We start from the raw sequence: 13,211 nt of genomic DNA, 5'->3' as shown, positions 1-13,211 counted from the left end.
TGGGAGACCCAATCCTGACAAAACTCTACCATCTGGTGAGCAAGATGTATGAGACAGGCGAAATACCCTCAGACTTCTAGAACAATATAATAATTCCAATCCCAAAGAAAGCAGGTGTTGGCAGATGTGAAAATTACCGAACTATCAGTTTAATAAGTCACAGTTGCAAAATACTAACGCGAATTCTTAACAGACGAATGGAAAAACTGGTAGAAGCCGACCTCGGCAAAGATCAGTTTGGATTCCGCAGAAATGTTGGTACGCGTGAGGAAATACTGACCCTACGACTTATCTTAGAAAATAGATTAAGGAAAGGCAAACATACATTTCTAGCATTTGTAGACTTAAAGAAAGCTTTTGACAATGTTGACTGGAATACTCTCTTTCAAATTCTGAAGGCAGCAGGGGTAAAATACAGGGATCGAAAGGCTATTTACAATTTTTAAATCACCCAGATGGCAGTTATAAGAGTAGAGGGACATGAAAGGGAAGCAGTGGTTGGGAAGGGAGTGAGACAGGGTTGTAGCCTGTCCCCGATGTTATTCAATCTGTATATTGAGCAAGCAATAAAGGAAACAAAAGAAAAATTCGGAATATGTATTAAAGTCCATGGAGAAAAAATAAAAACGTTGAGGTTCGCCGATGACATTCTAATTCCGTCAGAGACAGCAAAGGACTTGGAAGAGCTGTTGAACGGAATGGACAGTGTCTTGAAAGGAGGATATAAGATGAACATCAACAAAAGAAAAACAAGAATAATGGAATGTAGTGGAATTACGTCGGGTGATGCTGAGGGAATTAGATTAGGAAATGAGACACTTAAAGTAGTAAAGGAGTTTTGCTATTTGGGGAGCAAATAACTGATGATGGTCGAAGTAGAGAGGATATAAAATGTAGACTGGCAATGGCAAGGGAAGCGTTTCTGAAGAACAGAAATTTATTAACATCGAGTATAGATTTAAGTGTCAGGAAGTTGTTTCTGAAAGTATTTGTATGGAGTGTAGCCATGCATGGAAGTGAAACGTGGACGATAAATAGTTTGGACAAGAAGAGAATAGAAGCTTTCGAAATGCAGTGCTACAGAATAATGCTGAAGATTAGGTGGGTAGATCACATAACTAATGAGGAGGTATTGAATAGAATTGGGGAGAAGAGGAGTTTGTGGCACAACTTGAGAAGAAGAAGGAACCGGTTGGTAGGACATGTTCTGAGGCATCAAGGGATCACAAATTTAGCATTGGAGGGCAGCGTGGAGCGTAAAATCGTAGAGGCAGACCAAGAGATGAATACACTAAGCAGATAGGTTGCAGTAAGTACTGGGAGATGAAGAAGCTTGCACAGGATAGAGTAGCATGGAGAGCTGCATCAAACCAGTCTCAGGACTGAAGACAACAACAACAACAACAACAACAAGTCGTAGCAATAGTGTCTGTCGTTTCTTTTCTTAAAAACAGAAGTACACCTCCTTTGAAAATACGGCCTTCCGTAGTCAAGCCAACTACCAGGAAATAAAGAATCATTAGTAAAGTCACGGAATATAAAAGTTTGTTAAAATGAAGGAACGCTAACAAGTGGACAATGTTATTTACAATACTTTGCTTTCGCAGGCGAAAGCGATAATTCAGGTTATTTATAACTGAGAGTTTCTATGTTAACGCATTTTTTTGTACTACCAATGAATTATATCGCCGGGAGTAAGTGATGCCATAAAAGCAAGATATTTGGATAATAATGGGTATGGACAATGTAATTCAGCCATGCTTATTAGAGATACCCAATCGCGACGTGCTTGTAGCGAATTAGGGCAATCGCGGGGAACCTAAGTCGGGATGGTCGGACGTGGATTTGAATCGTTGTTCTTTCGGACAGTAGTCTGGTGTGATAATGACGATTTCAATATAGGATGTCAGAATGCGACAGTTAACTGGACTGTACAAAGGATGGTATCACGTCAAATGTCACTCAGCGTATAAAGAAAATGGCGTTGGAAAACTATCCGCGGTCTTCACACTCATAGGATCTGATTTTTCCGTTGTAAAATGGCACTTTTCAGTGGAATAGCAAAGACTTGTGAAATGTAGAGCTGGATGTAAACTCGAGATGCGAAGGAGGAAAACACAGACATTCCTCGACAATACCAACGTATGTAATTTAAAGTATCTTTCACAACGCATGTAACAGAATATAAGCCGGAGACCTTTTTAAAGACCCTTGTTACCTCGTAGAAGTGGATGCATTCTTCTAAACAGTAACATCTATCTACAGAGGGCTCGCCCGTATTCTGTAATCTGACGGCAGGTAATTTAAGCGAGCTCGATACCGGTACGGCAGGGTTGAACACAACAGCTGTATGGCCCCTGTTAGGGCTAGGCGCAGGTATACTGTGGCGTTATTAGTGTCAGCAGAGGCAAGAGGAGCTCGCCCGCGGCAGATGTTATCTGCTGCCGCCTCGCAATATATTACCTGGGCTATTCATAGTTGCTCCGCTATTCACATAACGAGGTCTCTTATGAGAAACTAGTGAGCGTGGAGAAGTGTGTGTGTGTGTGTGTGTGTGTGTGTGTGTGTGTGTGTGTGTGTGTGCGGTTGTGTAGGTCGTTCCATCTTATGACTAAGCCACTAACGCTCCGTTCATGCTGTTGCTGTAATATCTGCTTTGGTAGAGAGCAGCGGTTTTGAAGCTGTCTGCTGATGATCGGATCAGAACTCACCTAACAAGGCTTGTTATATTCAGACCATATCAAAGTAACACCTGCCTTTTAACGCAGTCACGAACTACGAAAGTATTGCTTCCATAACCTCTTGTACTTGCATGTGGTTTTGCAGTACATTGTAAGTATCTCATAAATACTATTAACGACCGTATATACACTAAAGTGATAAAAAGTCGTGGGATGCGATATTCACATATACAGATAGCGGTATTGTCGCGTACATAGGGTACGAGAGGGCAGTGCATTGGCGGCGATGTCATTTGTACTCAGGTGATCCACATCGGAAAGTTTCCGACATGATTATGGCCACACGACAGGATTAACCGACTTCGAACGTGGAATGGTAGGTGGATCTAGACGCTTGCAGCATTCCATTTCTCAAATCGCTAGGGAACTCAATATTCCGAAATCACAGTGTCAAGAGCATGCGAAGAATATCAGATTTCAGGCATTACCTCTCACCATGGACAACGCAATGTCCGACGAACTTCATTTAACAACCGAGAGAAGCGGCGTTTGCGTATAGTTGTCAGTGCTAACAGACACGCAACAGTACGTGAAATAACTGCATAAGTCAATGTAGAACGTACGATGAAAGACTGTTAGGACACTGCGCAAAAAATTGCCGTTAATGGCTATGCCAACAGGCGGCCGATAGAAGTACCTTTCCTAACAGCACATCGCCTGCAGTGCGTCTCTTCAGCTCGTGATCATATCGTTTGGTCCTTAGGCGACTGGAAAACCGTGACCTAGTCGGATGAGCTTCAGTCAATAACAGATGATGGTAGGGTTCGAGTGTGTCAGACCCCACTACCCCATAGACTGAAGTTATCAACAAGACACTGTGAAAGCTACTGATGGCTCCATAATCGTGAGCTGTTTTTACATGGAATGGACTGGGCCCCCTGGTCCAACTTAACAGATGATTGACTGGAAATGGTTATGTTCGGCTACTTGGAGACCATCTACAGCCATTCATTGACTTCATGTTCCCAGACATGTCACTGGACCGCAATCGTTCGCCTCTGGTTTCAAGAACATTCTGGAGAATTCAATCGATTGATTTGGCTACCCAGATCACCCAAAATTAATCCCATCAAAAATTTATGAGACGTAATTGGTAGGTCAATTCGTGCACACAATCCTTCACCGGCAACACTTTCGCAGTTATGGGTGGCTGTAGAGGCAGCGTGGCTCAATATTTCTGCAGGTTGAGTCCATTCCATGTCGAGTTGCTAAGATCGGCAAAAGGAAGTCGGATACGATATTAGGAGGTATCCCATGACTTTTCTCACTCGAGTGTATGCACTGATCAACCAGACCATTGTGAAGAACAGCGTGATGGTCCTTCTTTCGAAAGGAATACAACAGTTGTTCAGCGTGCAGTGAATCAGGAAAGTCCTTGATGCGAGGACGTGCTGAAAGGTAATGCCTCCGAATTTTTTATTCTGCTCTCCGTATCAGTTGAGGTATTACATTTCAAGTATATTGCTTGGTCAGCTTTTGCTTCGCTGAAGCAAGTTGCAATCCTCTACAACTACGGGTCTCCGAATTGTGACTTTTAACATGGCGGTGTGTAAGGGAACAATATCGGTGTGTGAGAAACAGCGCACTGTAATCAAGTTGTCTGATACGCTCCAAAATCTCTTTGGCTTTCTTAGTCAGGTGGCTATGCGTCCATTAACAACAATGTGGCAGGTAATGAAAGCTTTTTTCATTTGTCAGAGCACGTAAACAAGAGAGCATCATTGCAATCCCGTCGCAAAGGGAGACCGCCGCCACGAAGTTCAGGCCAATGCCATCAGCATGCAAAGTCACGCTCACAGTGTTCTGGGATGCTGAAAGTGTGTTGCATTTCATTCGTAAACGCACTATGACGTATTCTACTCTCAACGTACTGCGAGACCCTGAGGAAACTGCAAACAGTATTTCTAAGACTTTGTCCGCACATGGAGCACCCTCTGTTTCAGCGCAGTCCAGTCATCAACCCCAGACCACACACGAGCGCTGCGAGGTCTGCAACTATCTCATGCCCTGGGTTCACTTCCATCAACCATATTCCATACAGCCCCTACTTGGCCCCATCCGATTTTCATCTGTTTCCAAAATTTATAGTACACTTTCGATGACTTCGCTTTAACAGTGATGAAGAGGAAGAAGCAGATGTGTGGTTGCGACTACAGTAACGCTACTATCGTCGAGAGACTTGTGTTAGTCGCCATGGTTATTATGTTGACAAAATAAGTATGTATTCACGAGGAAAAAAGATGTAGAATGCTAATAAAATTAATTTAATTTTTTGAAGCTTTAAGAATTTTCACATACAAATTTCCGAGGCATACTTTTCAGCACGTCCTCGTAGATATCTGGAGGTCACGCGGTTCACATTAATTACGGACCGGTCGTTTGTGGGAGCGGAGCTGACTCCCTATAGTGTCTCATGTGTGTTCTCATTGGTTCAGGTAAGGCGTATTTGCTAGCCAAGACGTCAGCGTGATTGAAATTTCATTCTGCTCAGACCACAATGCAATGATGCTGGTCCTGTGGTACTGACAATTATCCGTTTGGAAGATGCCATAGCCATCGGGGAAGTAACCATGGATGAAGTGAAGTTGCTCTAATAATGTTCACGTTGTTCACAACTGTCATAGATCTTCGATTATTACCTTATGTCTTGTGGAAGACAAGGTCAGTGCTCCTTATAGCATTATATTTCTCTACCAGCCAGCGCCAACGATACGGTTCATTTTTGAAGGAAACTTTGACCTGAGTGGTGGCGTTTCTGGACACGACCGCCGAAGTGGTGAGCAGGAAACTTGAGTGATGCCACAAGGCGACACGTTTCCGTTTATCTACGGTCCAATGTCGATGACCCATTGCCCAGTGCATTCGTAACTAGCTGCATCTTTCGGTCAACGTGGAAACACCTAAGTGTCATCTACATCTACCGTACGTTCGTGAGTGTGCCTTGGACAATGAGCTCAGAAACACTTCGTGTATGGACCATAATTATGCTCTGTGGTCAGATTTTTCACAGTTCGCCGCCTATCCTGATTTACACAGCCGGAATCCCACAGAACCAAAAAAAAATGGTTCAAATGGTTCTGAGCACTATGCGACTTAACTTCTGAGGTCATCAGTCGCCTAGAACTTAGAACTAATTAAACCTAACTAACCTAAGGACATCACACTTATCCATGCCCGAGGCAGGATTCGAGCCTGCGACCGTAGCGGTCACGCGGTTCCAGACGGAAGCGCCTTTAACCGCACGGCCACACCGGCCGGCCCCGCAGAACCCCAAGTTCTGCGAAGTGTTGTGGAAGTCCAACACTTTTTTGCCGCCTACTCCGATTTCACCGTCCTTCAACCACTTTCCACATGTGCTCACCACAGTAGGACAGAAAGGCTGACCAGATTCTCCGTTTCTATGGTGCTCGACACATGCGCCAGGCCATAACAATTAGTCCTTTTTCGAAGTCGATTATGTCAGTCGATTTCTCCATTTCCGGCTTTAGCATGGTGAGAATGGTTGCCCGTTGATCTCTTCTCCGGTTATGTACATTCCCCTACCGGGTCAGGTGAACGTAAGGCCACGAGGAGGATCCAGTGCCGCTGCTTGCTGTGATCACATGGTTTTCACTCATCGGAGTATACGTTGTATTTCAGAAATACTTTAATGAAAATGCATTTCGGGCTAGGCACCTGCGACGATTTAAGATAAACGTGTAGATTGGAGTCGGAGGTGACTCTCCGATAGGTCCATAATGCCTCCCTGCCAATCTTTCAAGTATTCAACACAACTGTCTCACTGGAAACTATATTCCATTTCTCCCGCGAATACGGAGGAAGAACTTGATATGATTCCGTTGTTTTTAGCGGCGAGTTAGAATGATCTAAAGTTACATAGTTTCCAGCCGGATGATTTCACCCTACTAACGCTACGTTTCCAGGAGTAATACCTCCATCATCTTCTGACGACTGAATGGAGCTCATGGAAACATCATGCCATTTCGAAGAACTATGCCGACTTGAAATTCGGCAGTTTATATCAGAAAATACTTAGTCTGCCTGCGTGTCTATTACGTTTCAGCCACACGATAGGAGATGCGCCTGACAATATTAATCTCGTCAGAAATAGGAGTATATCGTCTCCTCCGACTGCCCGTAAACCCGAACTCAATCCTGAGGACTATCGGGAATAGAATCTCCCAAAACAATTACTTTACACCGAAGATATCTGTAACGCAGAGATCTTGTCATAGTAATGTGGAGGAAACACTGGTGTTTGAAGTAGTTCGACGGTCGAGTATTCGAGGAAGGAAGGAAGATTAGTATTCCGCGTCTGGTCATTAGTGACGAGGCAGACACTCGGATTGGATGGGGAAAGAAATCGGTCGTACCCTTTCAAAGGAACCACACCGGTATTTGCGGTAAGCGATGTTGTGCAATCTCAGAAAACCCATTTCCCTCTACTAATAGAGGGAAAACTGCCTCTGGCAACGGATGAATTCTCCAAGTACTATGATTCCAACCACCTAAAGCCCAGTCCCAGTAAAACTCAAGTCATCACGTGGCGAGCACAGCAACTGAAACATTCCCCAACACCAGTCTACGTAGGTGTCACACTGGACAGGGCTCTAACGTACAGGCAGCAATGACTCAACGTGAAACACAAAGTCACTGTTCGCAGTGGGATACTAAAGAAGCTGATTGGCAGCAGCTGGGGAGCCAACCCGCACATCTTAAGGACTTCTGCACTAGCGCTTTGTGTATCAGAGGCTGACTACGTTGCTCCTGCGTGGAACGCTTCAACTCATGCTAAGCAAGACGATATTGTGGTCAACGATACTGCAAGGTTCTTCTCAATATCCTTAAAGCCAACACCAGCGCAGTAATTGTACCCGATTGTTGGAAGAGACCCACCCAATATCCGGAGAGCCACTGCTACAGTCAATGAGAGAACAAAGCAAGAGATTGACCGCCGACACCCTCTGTATGGTCATCAGACAGCAAGATCCCGCCTTAAATCCGTCAAGAATTTCCTTCCTACAGCTGCGCAACTGGAGTTAGCACCAGAGGCAATTCGTCTTGAAACATGGAAGAGCTCAGTGCCTGTTGACGTATCACCAAAGAAGAACTAGCTCCGGCCATAAACCTACAATACGCTTTATGGATGTCCGTCACCCGCCTTAGAGTGGGCGTCCCACAATGCAAGACCAACCTGAAGAAATGGGGAAACCTTCCAATGAGCGCAGACACCTCTTGCAACGGCGGGGCTGAAGAAGTCCAAGCCACCTACTTGTATGCTCCATCCTGGACAACTCGTCCCCAATACAAGATGTTTACGAAGGAAATGACCAAGCTATAGCAGCTGCTATTTTTTGGAAATGCTGACCGGACACGGAAATGAAATGAATGACAGAAAACCCAAATATGGATGGCCGGACGGGCATTTCAGCCGTCCTCCAACCAAATGCGAGTTCATAATGCTAATCACAGCTTCACCTTGCTCGTTCGATGATACGACGAGAGCATTTGTGTATACAAGGTGAACCGGATTTCCATCAATGTTTCGGTGATTGTTCAGTGATATTTTTCGTGTATTTTGGCATCAGGAACCCATGGACTCAGCTGGCTCCTTACAGAGAAATTGCATGTTGTTTAATATATTACTGCATTGAAAATGTCTGCACAGCGGTACAAATGTTAGGCCATACATGCTGTATGACTTGTCTGTAAACAAACTTGTTCCATTCGCTAACAGCACTTGCTGTTGGCCACAGAAAGCCCATTTCAGTCTTACCCTCACATTTACTTTTATACCGATGCGCCAAAGAAACTGGTACAAGCATGGGTATTCAAATAGAGAGATACGTAAACAGGCAGAATACGGCGTTGCGGTCGGCAGCGCCTTTTTAAGACCACAAGAGACTGCCGTATAGTTAGATCGCTTACTGCTGCTACGGTTGCCGGTTATCAAGACTTAAGTGAGTTTGAAAGTAGTGTTGCACTCGGCGCACGAGCAATAGGACATAGCATCTCCGAGGCAGCGATGAAGTGTGGATTTTCTCGTACCATCATTTCATGAGTGTACCATGAATATCAGGAATCTGGTTAAACATCCAATCTCCGACACCGCTGCGGCCGAGAAAGGATCCTGTAAGAATGGGACCAACGACACTGAAGAGAATCGTTCAAAGTGACGTAAGTGCAATCCTTCCGGAAATTGCAGCAGATTTCAATGTTGGGCCATTAACATGTGTCAGCGTGCGAACAATTCAACGAAACATCATCGATACACGTTTTCGGAGCTGAAGGCCCACTCGTGAGCCCTTGATGACTGCACGGCACGAAGTTTTATGCCTCACCTGGGCCCGTCAATACAGACATTGTACTATTGATGACTGGAAACCTGTTTCCTGGTAGTACGACTTTCGTTTGGAATTGGATCGACCTGATGGACGTGTACGGATACGTAGACAACCTCATGAATCCAGCGATCCTGCTTGTCAGCAGGGGATTGTTCATGCTGGTGAAGGTTCTGTATTGGCGTGGGGTGTGCGCAGTTTGAGTATATGGAACCCTTGTGACGTCTAGAGAAGGCTGTGACAGGTTACACGTACGTAAGCATACTGTCTGATCACCCGCATCCGTTCATGTCCATCATGCATTCCGACTGTCTTGGTCTATTCCAGCAATACAATGCGACGCACTATACGTCCAGAATTGCTACAGATTGGCTCCAGGAACACTCTTCTGAATTTAAACACTTCCGCTGGCCACCGAACTCCCCAGAGATGAACATTATTGAGCACATCTGGTGCTTTGCAACGTGCTGTTCGGAAGAGATCTCCGGTTCTACGTAGTCTTACGGGTTTATTGACAGCCCTACAGTATTCATGGTGTCATTTCCATCTAGCACTACTTCAAACATTAGTCGAGTCCATGACACGTTGTGTTGCGGCATTTTTGCGTGCTCGCGGGGGGGCGTACACGGTATTAGGCAGGTGTACCAGTTTCTTTGGCTCTTCAGTGTAGTACTGCACGGTTCTGTGATGATGTCTTTCTCTCCGGCAGTGTTAGTTTTACGTCAAAGAGGCACGCACAAGTATGAGAAACTTTACTTATGAAGAATTGAGCAATGTTCAACACGTGTTTTGGACCACTCTATGTAACGCTGTACTTTACGTTGAAATGTTCCTGTTGTAACGGCAACCACGCTACCACAGGCCTACTTCTGCACCAGAGAATTCTTACATTACTCTGTGTTTTGTGCTGTACGTTTCCCTTATCACATGTTACAGGTTTTCATTTTAGTGAAGTTACCATATAGTTATAATCATACTTTCGCTACGTGAGCCAGTGTAGACGGAAAACTACTTACCATATGGGTAGCCAACTTACATAAATTATGTTCAGACTGTGCACTGCAGGATTTGTGTTGTAAATGTATTAATGTCATGACTTGGCGTTAATGCACAGTTACTGGTACGGCGACGAAGGATTGAATCACAAGCATCATTGCGCGTTACTGTTGCAGACAGTCTTCATGTGTCTGGAAATGGCGAGCAGGGCTTTACTCGTAAAGCTATTTTATCCAAACAACACGAGTACAGAAACACAGAGAGGTTCTCTTTCCGTTCCAGATTTGAAGAACATGGATTCAGCAGTTGCAATTAGCTGGTGATTTGGGAATTGCTCCTGGGAGGGGCCGACGGTCGACAGCCCCACAAATTGTTGTTGCTGCTATGGCTGAGAATGTAGGACGCATGTGATTTTCAAGCAGTGCAAAAGGCTTGTTACGACAGCTGAACGTTCCATGGAACACCGTCCGAAGTGCTGCGAACTATCTTTAAATGGTATACCTAGAGCGATTTCAGGTTGTCGTGATTGCATATGGTCATTACAATGAGCAACATCTGTAACATTGAAGGTACACGTGGTAGACAACTAACAAATGTTACCCTTTCAGGCTGTGTGTTTCTTACAATGATTTATTAGTGACTGGTCTTCCCCACATCATTACAAATGTTTCCATAAAATTTCTTTCTCGTACGATCACTCTTTTTCATTGGAACACTCTCCAGTGTCGAAAGTTTAATAAGGGGCGATCAAAAAGTGTCCTTCCGGGATCGTCGGTGCAGCTTACATCCAACGTAGCGGCATTCAGGTGTGAGTATATAAGCACCTAGAGGTTGGCACGGGATTAGTGTGGCATTCGTTTCTTCCGGACGTGCTTGCGGTAAATGCGGAATCGTGAAAATGGTGGCGTTATTACCAAATGTGTCGAAACAGGTCCAAAGTACTGTTATTCTTTTCTTGGCTGCCGAAGGACAAATACCTGTAGATGTCCAATGGAGAATGTGTACGGGGCGGCATGCCTGTTGAAAAATACCATTGCGGAAAGCGGCGCTTCATCAATATTCGCGTCCCCTTATGTGAAACGATTTAACGTAGAAGTTACATCAACTCAAGTGGAGGAGATAACAGCACCCGCACTACAGCCCTGATATCTTTCCGTGTCATTATCACGCCTTCGTCCACTTAAAGACCTTGAAGGGGCGACTATTCCTGTCGGACGAGGATGTGCAGCAGGTAGTTACGGACTTCTTCAAGCAGCAGGACACAGTGCTTTACCAAATAGTTATCTTCAACATGGTGCGTCAGTGGGATGATCGCCTCAATGCTCACGAGGATTTTTCGTGATTAGCATAATGTTTCCGGACTGTACGGTCTTCTAAAGGAAACTTTTTGACGCCCTCCCCCTTATACGAGGGCTATCCACAAAGTACATTACGTTTTGGAATTAAAATTTTACGACGAAGGAATTTCAAGCTCGTCCATCGCTACGATAAGTGCCTTAATTTAAATGGCAACTATGTAGAAAAGTAGTATTTAAGTGTGGCCTTCATCTGTATATAATAAAAAAAATTTCCAATACTTTATTTATTTTTAATTCCAAAACGTAATGTACTTTGTGGATAGCCCTCATATATTCACTGTATTTTCACAGAAACAAAGAGAATTATATTATTACCTAGTAACGTGCCACCACTGACCAAATGCCTCTCACACGGAAACAGTCTGAAAAAGTGCCTCAATAGCGCCCGAAAATTTTTCGGTTGAGTGATAGGTTCACCCTATGTAAGCAAACAGACTGCTTCACGAGCATTTTATGAGTGTTCCACCAGACGATTTTCAAGTGTGTTTCCCATTAATCACGAAAAATAAAAATTTTAGTTCATATATTTATTCAGCCATTGTCTTTGTTTGCTGTGCTGAATCCATTGCTACCTTTGCTTGAACTTCCAGAATCCCAAGAACTGTGGAGAGCATCTTTATACCTCTTTCTCTCTCCACTTTATTCTCGAGGGTGTTCTTATTTCTAAGGGAGTTTGTTCAAACACATTTACTGCCTCAGTCTGCGTCAGAATAAAGGCCACTGCACCACTATTACAGAAGCGGCCGAAGCAACTTAAAAAGCTCAGCCAGTGGCGGCTGTTTCCTGCCTGCAGCCTGCGACCACACGTCGGATTCGTGGTATTTGGCGAATGCAATTAATACTGTATAATTAAACAGGGCTGGCGCGCCGACGCTGTCTGCGCGATTGCGAGTGCACGAGGCCGCGGCCGGGAGTCGGGGAAATGGGCGGCGTGCGACCAGAGGGCGCCAGGCGTGGGAGGCGGGGCAGGGAGAATTTGCGGCCGGAACGTCCGCTGCCTGCGCATTACTTCCTGCGAGTTCACGCCGCGCTGCCTTCCCGGAAAACAAACCTGCGATCAGCGACCGGCGTACCGCCCGTGGAGCGGGCACTGTGCTCGCTCAACCACTGTGCGCTGAACTCGCATAGAAATACTGAGTCAGTCTCTCTCTCTCTCTCTCTCTCTCTCTCTCTCTCTCTCTATATATATATATATATATATATATATATATATATATATATATATATATATATATATCTGGCAACAAAACAACGCTTTCGAGTCTGCGACGGAGTGTCTACAAAGCTAATTGAGTTCAGACTCTTCGATTACCTGTTGTTTTCTTTACTCGGAAGAGTCATGAAGCTCTGAACATTAGTCTATCACCTGCAGGTAACTATTCTAATCTACGGAGGCGTCAACTCGCTTAAATTAGTCAAGCCCTGCTCAGTCTCTCAGTGTTCGCTCTCCACACTTGTCTTAAGTGCCAAACTTTTTTGTTTGGTTGTTCGTTAGCACATCACGGCGCAAAACAGGTAAAGTGACAAGCGTCCAAATCATGACTTAAAATGGGCAGTTTTCTGGAGAAGGCATTCAACGTTTCTTGAAGTAATCTGACGCATAGGTCACTAAACAGAATTAGTAGAATAGTAAAACTGTAATGAATAATGATACTGTGCCTGGGAAGCTAGTTAAAAGGCAATAAATACAGTTCAAGGTAAAATACATACTTGTATCAACCCACTTTCTCCTTCAGTAGCAGTTCATAAGGAATTTACAGCATCACTGGCGTCCA

The sequence above is a fragment of the Schistocerca americana genome, chromosome 3 (genome assembly GCF_021461395.2).
Source record: "Schistocerca americana isolate TAMUIC-IGC-003095 chromosome 3, iqSchAmer2.1, whole genome shotgun sequence".
NCBI lineage: Eukaryota > Metazoa > Arthropoda > Insecta > Orthoptera > Acrididae > Schistocerca > Schistocerca americana.
Note: the sequence above shows the minus strand (reverse complement) of the source record.